The 19,199-nt window shown below is 39.8% G+C and overlaps 1 protein-coding gene and 1 pseudogene across 1 annotated transcript in view; one reads left to right on the plus strand and one right to left on the minus strand.

Annotated features, from left to right (window-relative positions):
* Nucleotides 1-19,199, minus strand: part of LOC139636029 (uncharacterized) — a 52,256-nt gene that overhangs the window by 29,411 nt on the left and 3,646 nt on the right. The window lies entirely within an intron of this gene.
* Nucleotides 6,692-12,257, plus strand: LOC139636928 (piggyBac transposable element-derived protein 4-like; annotated as a pseudogene).

The following is a 19,199-nucleotide window of genomic DNA, read 5'->3' on the forward strand; positions in this document are numbered from 1 at the left end:
TAACAGTCTACCTTGCTAACACGACATACACAACGTGTATGTTAAAAAACATGTTAAAAGGCCAATAAATATATAATAAAATAAGGTATATTAATAATATAATATATATAATAAAGTATAATCTACATGCGTGAACCCCGACTTTTAGTACCATATTGAGCATAATACTCACCTTGAGAGTAAAAAATCTCGAAGAGATGTCGGCAGCACATGGACACAGGGTGGTTGTGATGGAACCCCTGCAGATATGCATTGGAGACCCCCAGTTCTTGTTCTCTAGTTTTCTAGAATTTGCCCTGACCTCAAATGCACAGTTTTGAGGTTTGCTAACACAAATTATTAAGTGAGACCAACTTTAGCCAAGAAACTTGAAAAAGACAGTTGGAATACATAGGTTGATTAGTTTACAACACAACTCAACCTTAAATATATGGTTAGGACAACAACTTTAAGTTTTCATTTTTAGAGTGATGTACTCTATTTTATTGATTTTGGCCAATTCTCCCTTTCTTTGGGTATCCATTTCCAATATTTATGAATCAATACCACATACAAGCAGTTGCAATGAGCTGAATAGTAGTTGGACATTCAAGAATATCTGTATTCAGTACATAGAAGAACGCATGACCTCAGCTTATAAAGTGCTGCTTAGTAGAACCCCTTCACAGTACAGTTTTTTACTGTGTACATAATATTAAAACATTTCAACGTTAAAATTACAGGCACTTTTGACCTCATCTTATAAAATGCAGCTTGGTAGAATTTTCAATATAACCCCTATCAGTCAACTAACGTGTCATTTGACGCCACTGATGACAGAAGAACAGATGTGCCCCAGGGACAGAATATCAGCAAAAACTGCAGGCATTTTTTAATGCCTAGTTTCTAACTCTGATAGAGGTAAGGATGATTTTCCCTTGAAAACATTTTTAACATTGTAAAAATTCACATACATGAACATCTGACCTCAGCTAATAAAGTGCAGCTTAGCAGAACACCCTCAGTAGTGTCTTTTAGTGCGTAAATATTGAAACATCTTAACTTTAACAATTCCAGAACTTCTGACCTCAGATTTTAAAGTGCAGCTTCATAGTTGTACAATTTAGTGTGTATAAAACTTTCAAACAATGTACACAGCAGAAATTATGACCTGTAGCTTAGTATAAAACCTTCACAGGTCAAGCCATTACAACATCCTGAAGATCCAACATCCAAGAATTTCACTCATCAGGCTTTGACAAATGTATAACATTCTTGAACAGACACAACAAAACAGCTGTTCATAAGTGCAGGGCTGACAGTCATGTTTGACTGCCTAGGCTAGAAACTTGTTTTTGAGAGTAATGAACCTGGGGCCTGGTTTTGGGCACAGTGTATTGAGTCCCACAAAAAGCCTTTGAAAGACCTCAAAAGTTTTGGAAAGTTTGGACGGATACTGGAGATTAAGTGCATATGTCACCCCAAGGAGTAGGCTGCATGTTCTGGCCAGATTGGTAAAATCAGTAAGCACTGGGATTCCCTTGAGGATGATGCCCACCGCTTCTGGATCACGGCAAACATAGATCCTCATATTGTGCATTATCAGGTCCTCATGCACACTGGTCTCTGCTGTTCCCTTTGACATACAAACACAGTAATTAAGACAAACTTTCTCATTTGTTGAGAAAATATAAAAATAAATAAAAAAGAAGTTATGTGATTTAATTCAGATAATGACTTGTACATTTCAAGTGCTGTATGGGAACCTTTCCTGTCAGTGAGTTTTCCACAATAAAAGCCTAATTCAAAAATAAAGGGTTTCAGTGGAGCAAACAAAACAACAAAACACAAAACAGAGAGGCATCACTGTCAGGTTTAAACATCCCAAAACATTATTAAAATACAAAGAGAGAAGACACAGAGTTAGAGCTCTTTTTACTCGCGAGGAGAACGGACAGAGATGTACTCAGTTACACTCTCCAACCCGCTCTGAGTACATCTTGCCGTCTCCTCTTTTTTATTTCCTTAGGGTGGTCCCTAGTTACATGAGAGATGCAGCCTCTAAAGGATGGGGAAAACACAGGCTGCACTCCTTATCTGAAAAACGTTATGAGAATGCTTTCTATTCTAGCAGGTGTGTTCAAGGTCTAAGACCGTGCTATTCTATCAGTTGCATAGTTTCTCAGTACATCCCTCTGCTCTAATTAAAGGAGTTTCATGTTTATCTCTTCAGTGTGGTTTCACTCTGTGCCCCGTCCTTGACTCTGCATGTGAGTCCTCCTGATGAATCTGAAAGACAGCTTGCACAACATTCTACATAGTCACACACACACAGGCATATGTATAACTCTTAAACAGTGTAAGCAAATGTAAGATAACTTTTATGTATAATAATTCCAACAATCACTCTGTGGTGCTGGGCTCCTGCTAACTAGCTGCATGCTGCTAGCTCTCTCCACCTCCACCTGAAAAATGCCTGTTCAGTCGGTTCACATAAAATCAACTCAATTTAAGCTTGTACACCAGACCGATCCAACCCTGCTTTTAAACAATACTTACCTAGTAGTCAGAGATGAGCTCCAGACCACTCTCTCCAGAGAAAAACCCAACAGTTCCCACAAAAAGCAAGCGCTTGGCGACAGGGGGGAGGAAGAACTCCCTTTTAACAGGCAGAAACCTCCAACAGAACTGGGCTCAGGGTGGGCGGCCGTCTGCCTCGACCGGTTGGGTTTAGGAGGAGATAAAAAAGGGGGGGTGGGGGGAGGAGAGAGGAGAAAAGAGAGAGAGAGACCAGGAACAGCTGTGTAGGTAATAATGACAGATAACAGTGGTTAATAGTAATGATGAGTAGTGGTGGATCTGGATCCTGCTGCTCCAGAGGCAGAGATACCTGCAGAATGAGGACAGAGAGAGAGGGAGAGAGAGGAGAAGCACAAACTACGGGAGAGAAAAAAAATACAAAGTTAATGGCATAAAGTAATCGAGAGAGAGAGAGAGAGAGCGAGAGAGAGAGAGGGAGCACCCAGTGAATCATGGGAATCCCCCAGCAGTCTAGCTCTATAGCAGCATAACTAAGGGATGGGTCAGGACATACCCGAGCCAGCCCTAACTATAAGCTTTACTAAACAGGACAGTTTTAAGCCTGATCTTAAAGGTAGAGAGGGTGTCTGCTTCCCGAACCCACACTGGGAGCTGGTTCCACAGGAGAGGAGCCTGATAGCTGAAGGCTCTGCCCCCCATTCTGCTCTTACAACCTCTGGGAACCACAAGTAGACCTGCATTTAGAGAGCGAAGTGTCCTATTGGGAAAATAGGGGACTATAAGCTCTTCAAGGTATGATGGTGCCTGACCATTAATGGCTTTGTAGGTGAGGAGGAGGATTTTAAATTCTATCCTGGATTTTACAGGGAGCCAATGCAGAGAAGCTAACACAGGAGAGATGTGATCTCGTTTCCTAGTTCCTGTCAGTACTCGTGCTGCCGCATTTTGGATCAATTGGAGCCTTTTTACTGAATTTTTGGGACATCCTGACAATAAAGAATTACAGTAGTCCAGTCTTGCGGTAACAAATGCATGAACTAGTTTTTCAGCATCCTTTAGACACAGAATGGGTCTGATTTTTGCAATATTGCGCAGGTGGAAGAAGGCTGTCCTAGAGACTTGCTTTATATGTGAAGTAAAGGACAAGTCCAGGTCAAAAATGACACCAAGGTTTCTGACTGTAGCACTGGAGGCCAAGGTAATGTCATCCAGAGTCAGCATATTATCACATAGTGTATCTCTGAGGTGTTTTGGGCCAATTACAATAACTTCAGTTTTGTCTGAATTTAAGAGTAAGAAATTACTGGTCATCCAGGTTTTTATGTCCTTAAGACACACCTGAAGCTTGGCTACCTGGTTAGTCTCACCTGGCTTCATGGATAAGTACAGCTGGGTGTCATCTGCATAACAATGGAAATTTATCTGGTGCCTTCTAATAATGTTTCCTAGAGGAAGCATATATAGACTGAAAAGTATTGGTCCTAGCACAGAACCTTGTGGAACTCCATGATTGACTTTTGTAATGATAGAAGAGTCATTATTAACATGAACAAACTGGAGACCATCTGACAAATATGACTTAAACCAGCTTAGTGCGGTTCCTTTAATGCCGACCATATGCTCTAGTGTCTGTAATAAAATCGTATTCTAATTTTAAAAAAATAGAGGGTTTTTTTCTCTTTTGTTATATACTGTATACAAGAAAGTAAGGTCACTGGAGCAGTATTTCAACTATGTCAATACCATGCACAGCAGTTGGACAGTTTAGCAAAATAAATGTAAATTTTATAGTTAGAAACTCTATATTAGTGCAAAGGTGTGTACTCTGTGTTACTTCAAACTACCCAGGCCAATGCTTAACACTGGCCTGGCTAGTTAATTAAAGTAAGAAATTGCTAAACTTCATGCATGTCAGATCATTCATTCGGATTTTCAAGTCATTGTCCAATGAAATCTAAAAGAGTAACCAACAACAAATGGTAATAGGGTATGTAAAGAAATTACCAAGAAATAACAGTCAAGTAGGCTGACAATTCTTATACAATATAGGGTGATTACAGAGTGAAATTGAAGCAGAATAAAGAGGGTTGGTAGTCAATTACATGGGAAATGTCACGGTAAGTAGTATAGCACACACTCAGGGTAAGACAAGAGGGTCCTTTCTCCATAGGCTTCCATTAATGTCTATAGCATTATATCCCTTATTGCATTGTCCAGACAGGCTGTTAGGTAAAACCAAGTCTCATATATTACCTGTTAGCTGTCTTACCTTTCAATAAGCCAAGAGGAGTTGGAGCCACTGCAACACTCTTGTTGGCTAGAAATGAACTGTAGATGTTGCAACTGCTGGAAATGTCACTGTAGTTAACCCATAAATACCTTTCCACTGCTTGTTAAGTGTGGTATGCGTTGTTTCTTGGAAATATATTGGTAGTTAACAAGAACCATAGCTGTAATTACCATTCCATGGCCTGTAAAGTGTAATGTGAAAATATAGATAATTTTCTTATGATAGAGAACGACATGGCAGCATCAAGTTAATTACCTTTACCTTGGATGTCAAGTGTACAGTATGATTGTTTCAACATAATCTATTAAGATTTTGTGATAAATTGAAACACAACTGTACTGTAAACTAAAGTGAAATCCGTCATCAAACTGAGTTGTAAGTGAGTTGTCTCTCATTACTTCATGATTATATCGCATTAATAATATAGAACAAATCAGAGACAGCAGGCTCCAAAAACAAGCATTTTATTAATAATATCCAGGCCTACATGATATTCATGATTATTTTCTGATGTCGACTTAAAAGGAAATTTAATAAACAGAATATAATTTTAACTCAACGTAAGATATAACAATGGATCCCTTATTGCACAACACAAACTGCTTCTATTAAAAAAAAAAACAACTTTTGTTTACTCAATGCTTCAATGTCTGGTAGAAATAATAGTTTAATAATAATTCATGGCACTTGTATAGAAACAATATACTGACTGAGTTGAAAATTAGCAATAGCTATAAATTCTCTGTGCAGCACATCAGTTTCATGCTTTGTATTGGAACTATGGTAAACTCCATCATCCCTATTACATAAATAAATAAATCAACTGAAACTGACTCATGTTAATCACACTAACAGTTACCTTTTTGCCTTTTTGCCCTTTTTATGCCTTTATTATAGATAAGAGGAGACTGACAGGAAAGGGGGTAGAGAGGGAGGGGAATGACATGCAGGAAAGAGTCAGACCGGTCAGGAGTCGAACCAGTGACTGCCTGCTAAGAGCGTCTTGCACTCAACATGGTACGCGCCCTAACCCCTTGACTACCCGGCCGCCCACTAAAAGTTACCTTGACAGATCCAATAGTCTGTTTCTCCTTACAGATTTGTCATGTGTCCATACACAGAATTGTAACATTACAGTTCTTCACACCAAAGAGATGGACAGAGAAAAGTCAAACTTCAGCAAAATGGTCCATCACAATTTGAATGGCGCATGAATCAATGAAGCAGAAACAGGATTACAGGCAACATTTCTCAAATGACTTTCACAGCAACAGGTCAGTATGGAGGCTGAAGTGAGTGCACAGAGAAATTATTCTAAACTACAACAGTAAGCACTTCTGTATAGATCATGACTACCCACCTACAATTCTTAAGAGGCACACTGCATAAGTGAAGAAAATATTAACCTTCCTCTAGTGTTAGGGCTGGCACCGACCCGTTTTTAGGTTTTAAATGCATAAAAGTACTACATAAATTTGTTTATTGCATCATGACTTTTTGACTTTGTCAGGAACTTCTATTTAAACAAAATAAAATCAAAAAAATCAATTTTACTAAATTATAAAATGCTCTGGTGAAAATTATGACATTTGTTTTGTTAGGTTCAGTTTCGACCCAGTTATAATATAAGATTATAAAACAATAATAAGTGCCAAAACTGAAATCATAAACACACTATCAGCCAACAGCCCACAGCCAGCTCTTCCTCCAACCACTTGAGCTTCAGTTAGGGGCTTCTCTCTTTGCCAGTTTGACAAAACAAACAAAGACGGACATGTCCAGTCAGAAAGGCCAATTTAGTTTAGAGTTGGTGATTTGTACACATCTCCAGTTTACAGCATGCAACGATAAGAAGAAGATTTTATGTAAGCCAAGCTCTGGATCATATCTTAGCTGACAATGAGGCAGAGGATACACAGCAGCATAGCGATATGGAGCAGGTTTCTGAGGAGGAAGATGATGTGGAGTATCAAGCGGAAGACACAGACACATCTGATCAGTCTGATGAGGAGGTCACCGGTGCTGAGGCTGCTCCCACTCCTGCTGAAACATTCAAATCCAAAAGTGGCAACATCTGTTGAAGCTCAGTACCTCCTGACGTTCATGGCAGGGCAACTGCTGCAAATGTCATCAAAATGACCCCTGGGATCACAAGGTTTGCTGTGACGAGAGTAAGTGACATCAAGACATGTATTGATCTATTTATGCCATTGTCACTAAAAAAAAGTCATCATTGCTATGACAAACCTTGAAGGAATAAAAGTCCACAGCAACATGTGGAATGACATTGATGAGGGATACCTGGATGCCTACATTGGTGTTCTTCTTCTTGCTGGAGTGTACAGATCCAGCAATGAGGCAACTGATAGTCTCTGGGACGCGTCGACAGGCAGGAATATTTTCCGGGCAACAATGTCACTTCAGACCTTTCGAATGATATCAAGAGTCCTCAGATTTCACAACAGAGACACCAGAGCAAAATCTGACAAGTTTGCACCCATCAGGGATGTCTGGGAGAGATGGGTGCAGCTCCTTCCACTGATGTTCAACCCAGGGCCAGAGGTGACAGTAGATGAACGTTTTCTCCCTTTCCGTGGAAAATGCCCCTTCCGGCAATACATGCCCAGAAGCCAGGCAAATACGGCATAATAATCTGGGCAGCCTGTGATGCAAAAACCAGCTATGCATGGAATCTACAGATTTACACAGGGAAATCTGCAAGCAGCATCCCTGAAAAAAACCAAGAAAACGTGTAGTCCTTGATATGACTACTGGACTCCAGGGTCACAACATCACTCGTGACAATTTTTTTTACCAGCTATGACCTTGGACAAGAACTTCTCAGGAGGAAACTCACCATGGTGGGCACAGTAAAAAAAATAAACCTGAGCTACCTGCTGAAATGTTGCAGGTGAAGGACAGGGCTCCACTTTCCTCAAAGTTTGTTTTTACAGACGCCACTGCTGCTGTTTCATACTGTCCAAAAAACGATGGAATGTCATACTGGAATGTCCACTCTTCACAAAGATGCAGCTGTGTCATCAGGAAGTGACAAAAAGCCCATAATCATCCTGGACTATAACAAAAACAAAGGAGGAGTGGACAACCTGGACAAGCTGACTGCCACCTACACTTGCCAGCGAATGATCAGGAGATGGCCAATGGTTGTGTTTTACAACATCCTCGATGTGTCTGCATACAGTGCATTTGTGTTGTGGACCCACATTCACCAAGGGTGGAACTCAACCAAAAAAAACAAGCGGAGAATGTTTCTTGAGGAGCTAGGAAGTTCCCTTGTCAAGGCACACATTGAGCAAAGGGAACGGGTGCCACAAGACCCAGCCACTGCACCCTTGGTCAGACAGCTGCAGAGCTCACCAAGCACTCTGTCCAAATCCTATCTTACTGTGCAAATAAAAGTAATGAAAAGAGCTTAAGACAAAACACAAAAAGGAGCCAAACCCAAACCTTAATGGGAAACTAAAGGATATTAGGAATGAAATAAATATTTTATTCTCACAAGACATAGAAAAAAAGATTATTATTCAAACAAAAATAGTATAAATCTGGTTCAAAATTTGCAAAGCTTCTAGCAAGGTAACTACAAAAGCACCAAGCAGATAGTACAATTTACAAAATCAGAGACCAAGATTTTAAAACTCTTTTATGTAAGCAAAATGAAATACAAAAGACTTTCCAAAATTATTATAAACTATTATATACATAGCTATATTTTAAAAGATGAACAATAAATTGGACAATTCTTAGAATACCTGAATTTACCTACCCTGTCAGTTTAATTTCCAGGCTTAAAGCAAATTAATCACCAAGTCCGGATGGGTTTTCTTCCGAATGGTGCAAGACTTTCCGGTCTGAATGAATACCAACTCTTTTCCAGACATTCAATGCAGTTTTAAAAGATGGGAAAATCCCACCAACATGTAGGGAGGCTAGTATATTTGTTGTCCCTAAGGGAGGAAAAGATAGACTAGATTGCAGGTCATTCAGACCAATCTCGATTCTTAATACTGACAACAAGCTATACACATCAATTCTTTCCAAGTGAGTTAAAAAGGTCCTTCCCCAGCTTATTCACACAGACCAGACAGGTTTTATTTTGCCTTACTTCTAAGTGTAGATGTAGAGAGGGCCTTTGATTCCATAAGTTGGAGGTTTTTGTATAAGGTACTTGAGAGATCTGGATTCATGAAGAGTTTATTAATGGAATTAGAGCACTATACAACAATCCAACTGCTTTGATAAAAATAAACTGTTGCCTATGGGACACTATTAAATTAGAAAGAGGCACAAGACAAGGGTGTGGAATGTCAGCACTACTTTTTGCACTCTATATAGAACCCCTTACTCAATGGATAAGACACACTGGCAGCATTAAACGTATTTCTATGAATGGGGAACAACACAAATTAGCCTTGTATGCAGATGATGTTTTGATATATTTAAATGAACCGTCCAATTTGTTTCAGAACTGTTTAGCTTTTAGACACAATTGGCAAAAATGTAAGATATAAACTATTAAACTGTTCAGAAAACCCATGTTTTGACGTTAAACTATACTCCTCCAAATCAACTGCAAGATATATTTCATTTGAAATGGGACCAAACTATGTTGAAATATTTAGGTGTACTGCTACCCAAAGAAGTTTCTACATTAATTATGACCCTCCCTTGACCAAGATAAGATCAGGCATACAAAGGTGGAACTTCAATCCCTTCATGAGTTTCATACAGAGAATTGAATCTGTAAAAATGAATATTCTCCCAAGACTTTGTCTGGCAAGGGAAAAAACCTGCAGTACGGTTTAAAACTTTAATAAGGACTTGGAAAAATTTACAAATATTGTGCAGAATCCATAGATAAAATTACAACTTAAAATCTGGAACTCGGTTAGGGAGGAATATAATTGAGAAGTGAAGCAAAGAATAATTACACACATTTGCCCTTGACCCCAGTTTTAAACCTAGAGATTTTAAAGATTTTAAACCCTAGATTCAAAAATTGGATTAACAAAGGAATAACATTTTACTCAATAACAGATTAGGGACAATTGAAAAATTTCCTAACTTGACAGAAAAATTTGCTTTGGAAATGCAAGACTTTCATAGGTTTCTACAAATACATCATTATTTTGACCAAGTTATTAAATGTTACCACCATGTATGTATCTGTACGTTCACATTACACTTTACAGGCTATTGACAAGTTACTACAGGGAAAGCTCTTGATAACTACCTAAATATTTCTAGGAAACAATGGACACTACAATATACAGGCAGTGGAAAGGTAATTACGGTGACATTCCAGCAATCGTGACATCTACAGTTCACTTCTGCCAAAGAACACTGTTGCAGTGGTTACAACTCCTCTTGGCTTTTTGAAAGCTAAGACTCCTAACAGGTAATATATGAGACTTGGTTTAATAGGGGATATTAATGCTATAGATATTAATGGTAGTCTATAGATAAAGGATCCTCTTGTCTTACCCTGTAAGTGGGCTATATTACTTACCATGACAATTAATTCCCATATAATTGCCAACCAACCCTCTTTATTCTGATTCAATTTCACTCCCAATATTGTACAGTAATTCCTGGTAATTATACTATACAACTTGTCATTTTACCAATTTTACATGGCTGTTATTTATTGGCGATTTTTTCCCATTACCACAGAATTACTACATAATTGTCAGCCTACTTGACTTTTTGAAAAGTTCTTCACAGCATCTGCAATAATACACACACACACACACAAACACACACTTACTTGATAATGCCAGGTCCCAAGTGTAACAAGGTAATTGGTATTATTAACAGGTGTGAGTGGGACAGATGAAGGGGTGGCTTTTGAGGACCCATTGTCGACTAACAAGGAAATAAACATTCTGATTCCTCATCCTTATGGCAATATCTTAGCAGCTTTTTATGCCGAACAGAAGAGTCTATCAAAACATTTATATTGATCCTGATAAAAATGCATTGAAATATTACAATAATAATCATTAGTAACAGGGGTTTAATTAAAAACACAGTGTGCACAAATAGTGATTGGCGTGATTGTTACTCTCCCCAACCATTTATACCAATAATCCCTCTCTAACTCTTTCCTCTTTTTTAATTATTATTTTTTTGGGAAAATTTAAGCTTGAGATGAGCTATAGACCACAGCTGGTTATGGGAAATGCAGGCACAAAACCTACTATAAATGAAATAACGGCAGGTTGTATACTCAGATTCTGTTGAAGCATTGAACAGTCTAAGTACCAACATTTCACTAGACAAGCTAGTTTGAGTCAGATTGAACTCTGCTCCCTGTAAAAATTCCTGAAGGACTGACAGAGGCAATTCAAACCAGGAGAAGCAGACGGCAAGGATGTTGAAGACAACAACTCCAATGATCCCACGCAAATTCATGATGTCACCAAACGCTGTCTTTGTTGTTGTTTCAATTGAGAGACCAATAGCAGTAGAAGTTACATACTGTGCTTCCTACCCCTGTACTGCATCTATCCAGACCAGAATGCTTTTCTGACAAAGACAACTGTTGAGCTTTCCTGGTGCAGTGTGGGTTCCACTTAGAGATGCAGATGGTCGCTATTCCCCCTGACCTAGCTAAGTTAGTGTACATAAACTATGCAACTCTCCTATCTGCCATTCCCTGGAACTTTCCACCTACTCTTTGAGCAAGATTTTTGATCATTTCTATCCTAGTCCTGAGGTGCTGATGAACCTCCAGCAAGGGTCGCGGTCAGTTGCTGATTATGCCGTTGAGTTCCACACTCTGGCAGTGGACAGTGGCTGGAACACTCTCTGCTTGACACTTCCTACCATAGGTTGTCTGAAGGCATCAAGGATCAACTTGTGGCACTGGATTGCCCTGCAGACCTGGACTCTTTCATCTCTCTGTCTCAAGCAGAGAGAGAGGGGGGCTTAGTCTAACCAGAAGTCCCCCCCCCCCCCCACACACACACACACACACACACACACACACACACATTTTGGTGGTCAAAGGTTCAAGGTCATGGTGACCTCACATTCTTCTGAATGCAATATATCAGGAATATCGATATGGAATTTTATTACATCTGGCACAAACGTTAACAAAAATTAACTGATAAGAAAGTGTTGATTGGAGGTCAAGGTCACTTTGACCTCAAAAATACAATTTCACCTTAACTCACTAATTCATACAGTAATTATGACACAATTTAAGACAAATGTCTGATAGGATAAAGTGATGAAATTATGACATTATATATGCAAATGGTTGTTGACAAAAGGTGAACTTCACTGTAACATCATCAATTCTTTTGTACAATCTGCTCTGGCTACGGATAGGGCTCAAGACGATCTACGGCGAGTTGATCTCGCTCGAGAGCAACAGCGATGCCTTGGGTCTGGCTATGTTCTTTCCTATGTTCCTATGTCCTATGTTCTTCCCCTTCCTGACAAAGGGGAAGACAGAGACTTAAATACAAGTCTCTGTCTTCCCCTTGGTATTTGTCAGTCCGTCCTGTTGTACTTCTGTTCTTTTGTCCTGTAGTTCAGTTCAGCATTGCTTATTTCCTTGCATGCCATTTGGTTTTCTCAGTGTTCCCTAGTGCTTTTGTTTCAGTTACTCCTCGTGTTTCCCTCCTGGATTTACCTGTGTTAGACTTTTGTTTCATGGACTTTTTTTGCCTCTCCTCCCTGGTTTGGATTCATGTTTTTCCACGTTCAGTAAGTCTTTTTGTTGATATTATTTAGTAAATATGTTTTTTATTGCACTAACTCTGACATGGTAGTCTGCATTTGGGTCCAGTTTACCAAATGTTACAGTACAGAGTGACCAAACGATGGAGCCAGGAGACATTCCTTCAGACCTGGAATTTTTTCATTTAATGGACTCCCTCGTTTGGCTCTATTGGGTTTGGAGTGGACAAGAAAGAGAGGAAAGAGGGGCTCCTCTGAGGGTAGCACATGTTGGGGTTGCCAAAGAAGCCTGGATTCTTTACCTGTCTAGCTTAAGAACTTTATTAACACCACTGTTCCCCAGTGTGCATCTGGTCTGCTAGCTTACAGCAAGCTTCCCACTCACACAGCTTTCAGCCTGAACCCCAGTCTCTTTGCCTTAAGCCAGCCTTTATTAACCTTTTAACCAAGTCAGTTTCCTGGTCAACTAGCTAGCAGTGAGTCCATAATCTCCAGGTCTCTCTGCACATTAGCTGACCCATTATCAGATTAAGACCCAGAGGACCCTGAGCTGTTTCCTTTCTGGAGAATTCGCCTTGACTTTCCTGGCAGACTTCTAGGGTTTGAAGCCCTAGAACAAAGAAAAGATCACAGAGATGCGGTCCGGCCAGCACCTGCTCCTCATATTTCATCAGCGGCCCGGCTGACTCCTGCTCCTGGTTCCCAGTCAGCAGTCCATCTGACAAGGTGGTCTGTAGGGTGGGCAGACTCTCTTCCTCTGGATCAGGGTTGCCCACCAAAACATCAGATCCCACCAATATACAACAACAATATTGGAGATGACCCCTTCCTCTTCCAACATGACTGTGCACCAGTGCACAAAGCAAGGTCCATAAAGACATGGATGAGACACACACACACCATCATTGTCACATCTCAACACTAGACATCTTCCGTAATCCCTCTCATCATTTGTGTATTATTATGTATTATTACAACTATTAACTACTTCTTTCTCTCTTTTTCTCCTCTTTTTCTCTCTCTTCTTATTTTATTATGTATTTTTTTAGTGTAACGCCCTTTAGTTACACACGCAGTGTAATCCCCAATATTTCCAGTTTAACTATGTTGAGCTATACAGTCTGAATGAGTTTGTAGCTGTTGTAGTTCCTTGTTTTCACCAGCAGGGTGGGTATTCACTCACACAAGTGCTACCCATGCTCTTAGTTCCCTTGATTTTTTTTCTGCACCAATGCCGATGAGAGCAGACGCACTACAGCCAAGAGAGAGAGAGAGCATTGTCAATGTTGATGACTAGATGAAAGTGATTAAAACTTTATTTCGTTTTGAGTTATTTTGTTCCAGTGGGTGCCGGACATCGCTGTGTTATCATGTTGTTTGAGAAGAAAAACTCCGGTGATTAACCTTTAGCGCTTAGCATAGTATGCTAGCGGCTGCCGACCATGGCTAATTGCTCACTCATTTTATGAAAAAATATCTTTGTTATGTATTGTTATGCTTTGGAGAGCATGCTTAAAACCAACCGGAGATAGATGAATGTATATGTGTGAATTAAGGATGTATCTCAAGGTATTTCTGTGGAAAATTGTCTGTGCTAATCCAACTATTGCTATGTGCAGCAACAGGGTTATTGCTATATGCTAGTAAATGCTATATAGTTACATGAGCTGATATGAGCTAAAACACATTTTTGAGTTATTGAGGGACAGTAATTCAATTGGTCATTCTCAGGCATGATTGAAATGTGATTTGGTTCATGATTTGTGCACTATGTGGTGGCAAAAGCTAAAAAAAAACAAAAACATTTGAAATAATTCATATACACACCATTTTCTGTGTTGGCTGTTTAAAAATTCATTTTATAGCTGCATATGATACATTGTCAATGTGAATGGTTCACATTCGTTGATTTAAGAGTAAAAAGAGAATAAATACTGTACAGTTGATTTAGATAAATGTATAAAGAGAGATAAAAAGATTAACAACATGAAAAAAACTGCTGCTCTATGCAGGTTGGTTTTTTTGTATGAGTCGATTATGATGGCGAGCCAGAGCCCGGACCTGAGGGACGTGGAGCAGGACACCGGCTTACATGCGTGGAGGGTGTGACGTCGAGGCAGCTTCATCGTGCATCTGGAGAAAGCACATCTATCACAGCATGCAGATGAGAAACAAAATCACACTACCCGGGTAGATGAACAAATAGATGGACAATTACACAACCATATATTGAAGGATGATTACACACAATCACATTGAATATGGATGTACTGAGGACACTGACTAATTTGGACGGTTGACTTTACTGGACCTTGTTTGGTTTATTATTTTGGGCCCATCTCTTCCTATTTTATTTGCACTTTGAACAGTATTGCTTCCTTTTTACATAATGTGAATTTGTTGGTTTGTTGATTACAACTGAGGTTGTTAAGTAAGTTGATTTTTGGTGTTTTGATAGAGATTATATAAATTCAGTCGTTAGCTGAACTATTTTTAGTTTGGTGAAATCGAAGAGTGGCTTCCTGCCAATAAAGAATTTTTTTTTTTGTCACTATTTACAACTGTTGTCCGTGTCACATATATCCTCCTTGAGCGAAACTATATCTTCTGATTTGGCCTAAATTGAAAGTACATGACAGTCACTTTAGTCCTGTACAGTAGTCAGTGTTACAATAGCTTGTCCTGTATGTTTTTCTATATTATTTTATCATTACACTTGTCATCACTTTATTGCATAAATAAAGTCAAAAAAAAAAAGTAGTCCATCTGACACCTGCTCTTCATTTGCAGTCAGCAGTCTGGTTGACATCAGCTCCTGATCCCCACTCAGCGGTGCAGTTGACTCCAGCTCCTGGTTTCCATTCAACGGCCCGGTCAACTCCAGCGCCTGGTTTCCAGTTGATGATCCAGTTGACTCCAGTCCCTGATTTTCAGTTATCCATCTAGCCGACTCCAGTTCCTCATTTCCAGTCATCCATCTGGCCATCTCCTGTCCCTGCTCTCCTGATGGTGGTCCAGCCTCCTGCTTGCCCTTCAGATGGGTTCTACCTGCAACACTGTCTGCTACTTGCCCTCCAGAAGGGCTCTGTTTGTGGTTATGTCCCCCTGCTCAGCCTCCTGTGGGGACCCGCTATCACCCTTCTGCTCTGTTTGCTGAGGGGAACTATTTTCAACCTCAAGAGAAAGCCGATCTTCGCCATTGCCCTCCAGTTCAACCTCCAGAGGGACCCAGTTTTCACCGTTGACCTCTAGAGAGACCCGGTCTTTGCCATCAGCCTCCTGCTGGACCTCCAGAGACTTGGTCTTCCCCATCGGTCTTCTGCTCGGCCTCTGAAGAGGTCCTATCCTATCCAGAATTGCTGTTTGTTTACCCGGCCTCCAGGCTGTCCCCCCTGTAACATGGCCACAAGGCCATCCTCCCAAGTTGCCCCGCTTGTCTATCCGGACCTTGGGCTGCACCCCTGTGAACCCTAGCCTTGTTTCTCTCTACCTTGTCCACTTCTCTCTCTATATGCTATTTTGTCTTGTTAGTATCAGAGACCTAGACTCAAATTGCTTTACTTATCGGGTTCCTCCAGTCCACATTTCAAAGTGCCCTTGGGCAGTCATTGAACCCCAAATTGCCCCAGATGCATCATCAGTATGTGAATGCACGTATGTGGTATAAATCCGCTATGTGTAGGAAAAAAGTGATGTATGGATGAATGTGAATGGATGAATGTGACTTCAATTGGAAAGCGCTTTGAGTGGTCGATTAGACTAGAGAAGTGCTATTTACATGCAGTCCATTAACCATTTGTCACTGAGGTTAGTGCTCTACCTTTTTGGCAGAGCATAAATTTCAAGTATTGCAGGGAGTAATGAAACAAGAAGGAGCAGTGAGTTGTTAGAAGAAGAGCTGCAAGTCAGAGACTGTGCATCTTCAACTCCTGAGCAAGGTAACAAACTTTGCTTTGTCCTATTGTGTAGAAGACTACTCAAATGTGTACAGTCAGGTCACAATTATTTTTGATTGACTTATTTATTTAAACAGTGCAAATGTTTGGTCACACTATAAACGGATACAAGAGCTGTTCCTCAGTTGTGTTTCTGACAAAATAGCTGCTAAGGAAAGTGTTAGACCAAACTTTCTGTTATCACAAATAACCCAGCCAAATCAACCAAAAAAGAGAACTGTCCTGTATCACCTCACTAAGTTGACAACAATCATCCTGGGCCTTATCTTAGGCCCGGCACAAAGTTGGGCAAAGCATGATGCGAGTGTCTTCGCTAATTTCAGATCAACGCAGTTGTCATTTCATTCCCATCCATCGGCCAAGTTGTTAAAATAGCAAATGCATTTGTGCCTATCTGAGAGTCCCCATAGGTATTCTGGCCTTAAATTGAGGCATGGTCAGGCGCAGTGTTGGCAGTATTCAACTGTAAGATTCACCTAGGCAGGTGCACAATGTGCTAAACTACACACACATACACATACACACACACACACACACACACACACACACTAGTATACACACAGGCACACACAAGCAACTGGACTGGATGAGATCACAGACAGAGATCATAGACAGACAAATGTATGTGAGGCAACCAACAATGGAGTGGGGGGAGGGGGGCTTCAGGCTATAAACAGATACATATCTTATTTCTTACCACCTGGAAAATCCACCAAAATAAATAATAATAATAAATAGCAATCCACAAAGGTCCAAGCACATCTGGCTTTCAGAGGGAATGGGAGATGGCACACTGATTGGTTTGTTGCATTTTAACACACCTATGATTAATGCAACCATGCATCTGGCAGTGTAACAGTTTTTTCAGTTGTCAAACTAGAATTTGGACCCTAAAATAGTGAGAGTGAAACGTCCAAGTGAAATAACACTAATAATAAAACACACTTTTTCTTGAAAGATGACTTTTATACATCACAAATCGTAGCAAAGTGCCTAGATCAATACTGAAACTCAAACAGATTAACATGATTTAGGAGTGCCAAAAGCTAAAAAAAATAATTGAAATACTATAGATTGCTGAAGATTACAGGAAATGGATCTTAGAAATGACAGCAAAATAAATGGTTTTGTTTGTGTCTCTTACAATTTGACAAAACAATGCCACTGTCGTGTTCCTAAAATGCTGTCAACCTTTATCTGTTCATTTACCCTTTCTCCATAGCTCAGTTTGTACTTTAAAGTAATTCAATGAATCTTAGCTTAGATACATTGTTTTTAAACTTATATTTTTAGCAAATGGATGGAAAAAATGTGACAGAAAGAGTAAGTCGAGTTGGTCCCTTTGGAAGAGAGCCTCTGCAAACCAACATTTCAGGCACAACTGTTTCGAGTAATTCCAGCTGTCTGACAGGTGATGTATCATTTAAGTTGCTGTCAAGTGACCTCTTGGCAGCATTCATATTTCTAAGACTATTCTGAAAACCTTTCTTCTCATAAGTTTCTGAGTGATTATTTTCTGCTCCAAACCCCAGTCAGAATGGCATTCAGGTGTGCAGCTAGAGACATATTGTAATTTAATTTATTGTAACATTTCAGTATAATCTGTTTAAAGATATTTTCTGTGACCTGATGTGTATGGCTGGAAAGGCACTCAAAGACGTCTATAAAAGCTTAAATGTGTTGTGAAAGTACCAAACAGCAGACTAAGAATAACCTGCTTTGCATGACTTTGCATGCCAAAAGAAAATTTTAGCTAAGTCATGCACTACATTACCACTGTGTATAGCAGGACAATATGGGATAGATGATTGATAGATATCACAAACAGTGTACCACTCTGAATTTTCAGTTCATTTCCGAGGTATACAAAATCTGATAATTGCCGCAAGTGATGTCATTTGTTCTGCCATGGACACTACAGAGGATGCCACTGCTCTCCAAAAAAAAAAACATTGCTGCGTCCCTTAAGTTTGCCAAAGAGCACCTTGACACTGCACACCATTACTGGGAAAATGTTCCAGCACTATGTATGCTGTAAAAAGGTCACTGCCTATTAACATGAAAATGTCATCTCAAAGGTGAAGTATGGTGGAGGGATCATCATGATCTGGGGCTTGCCATTATCAATGGGAAAATAAATCCCCACGTTTATCAAGATAAGATCAGGATAATGTCAGGGTGGTTGTCCACCCGCTGAAGCTCAGTAGAGGTTAGGTGATACAGCATGATATAATAACCCTAAACATCAAAGTATATCTACTACAAAGAAAATCTTTTTTGACAAGGAAGGAAGAATACGTGGACTAAAAGAGACAAAACTGAGGTGAACTTCAGGTTATAATTCTCTGTGGGTTTGTGGCTTTGAATGACCCCTTTCACATTACACATTAAAAAAAAGACTTGATTGGGGCAGCTTTAAGGATTTGGATCACTCCTGATATCTACACACACAATGAAGGTGAATAGTATCTGGCTGGTGTGTAGATTCAGAAACTTTAAATGACTTTGAAAATTTTCCTGCATACAAATCTGTAAATCTGAAAAAAAAACTCATCCTCTGAATTCATACTTTCCACTGTCCATTGTAGCATAATTTCAATACCTTTCTTAAAAGCAGAATGTTTCTTGGAGTGTACTGTTCCTTGCCATAGCTGAACAAAAGGACGGGGCAGGTAAACAGCTAAATCAATTTGTCAGTCTGATCACTGCACAACTGTCAA

This window comes from Trachinotus anak, unplaced genomic scaffold, assembly GCF_046630095.1.
Source record: "Trachinotus anak isolate AG129_WGS33_773 ecotype Australia unplaced genomic scaffold, CSIRO_AGI_Tana_v1 ptg000019l, whole genome shotgun sequence".
In the NCBI taxonomy this organism is placed as follows: domain Eukaryota; kingdom Metazoa; phylum Chordata; class Actinopteri; order Carangiformes; family Carangidae; genus Trachinotus; species Trachinotus anak.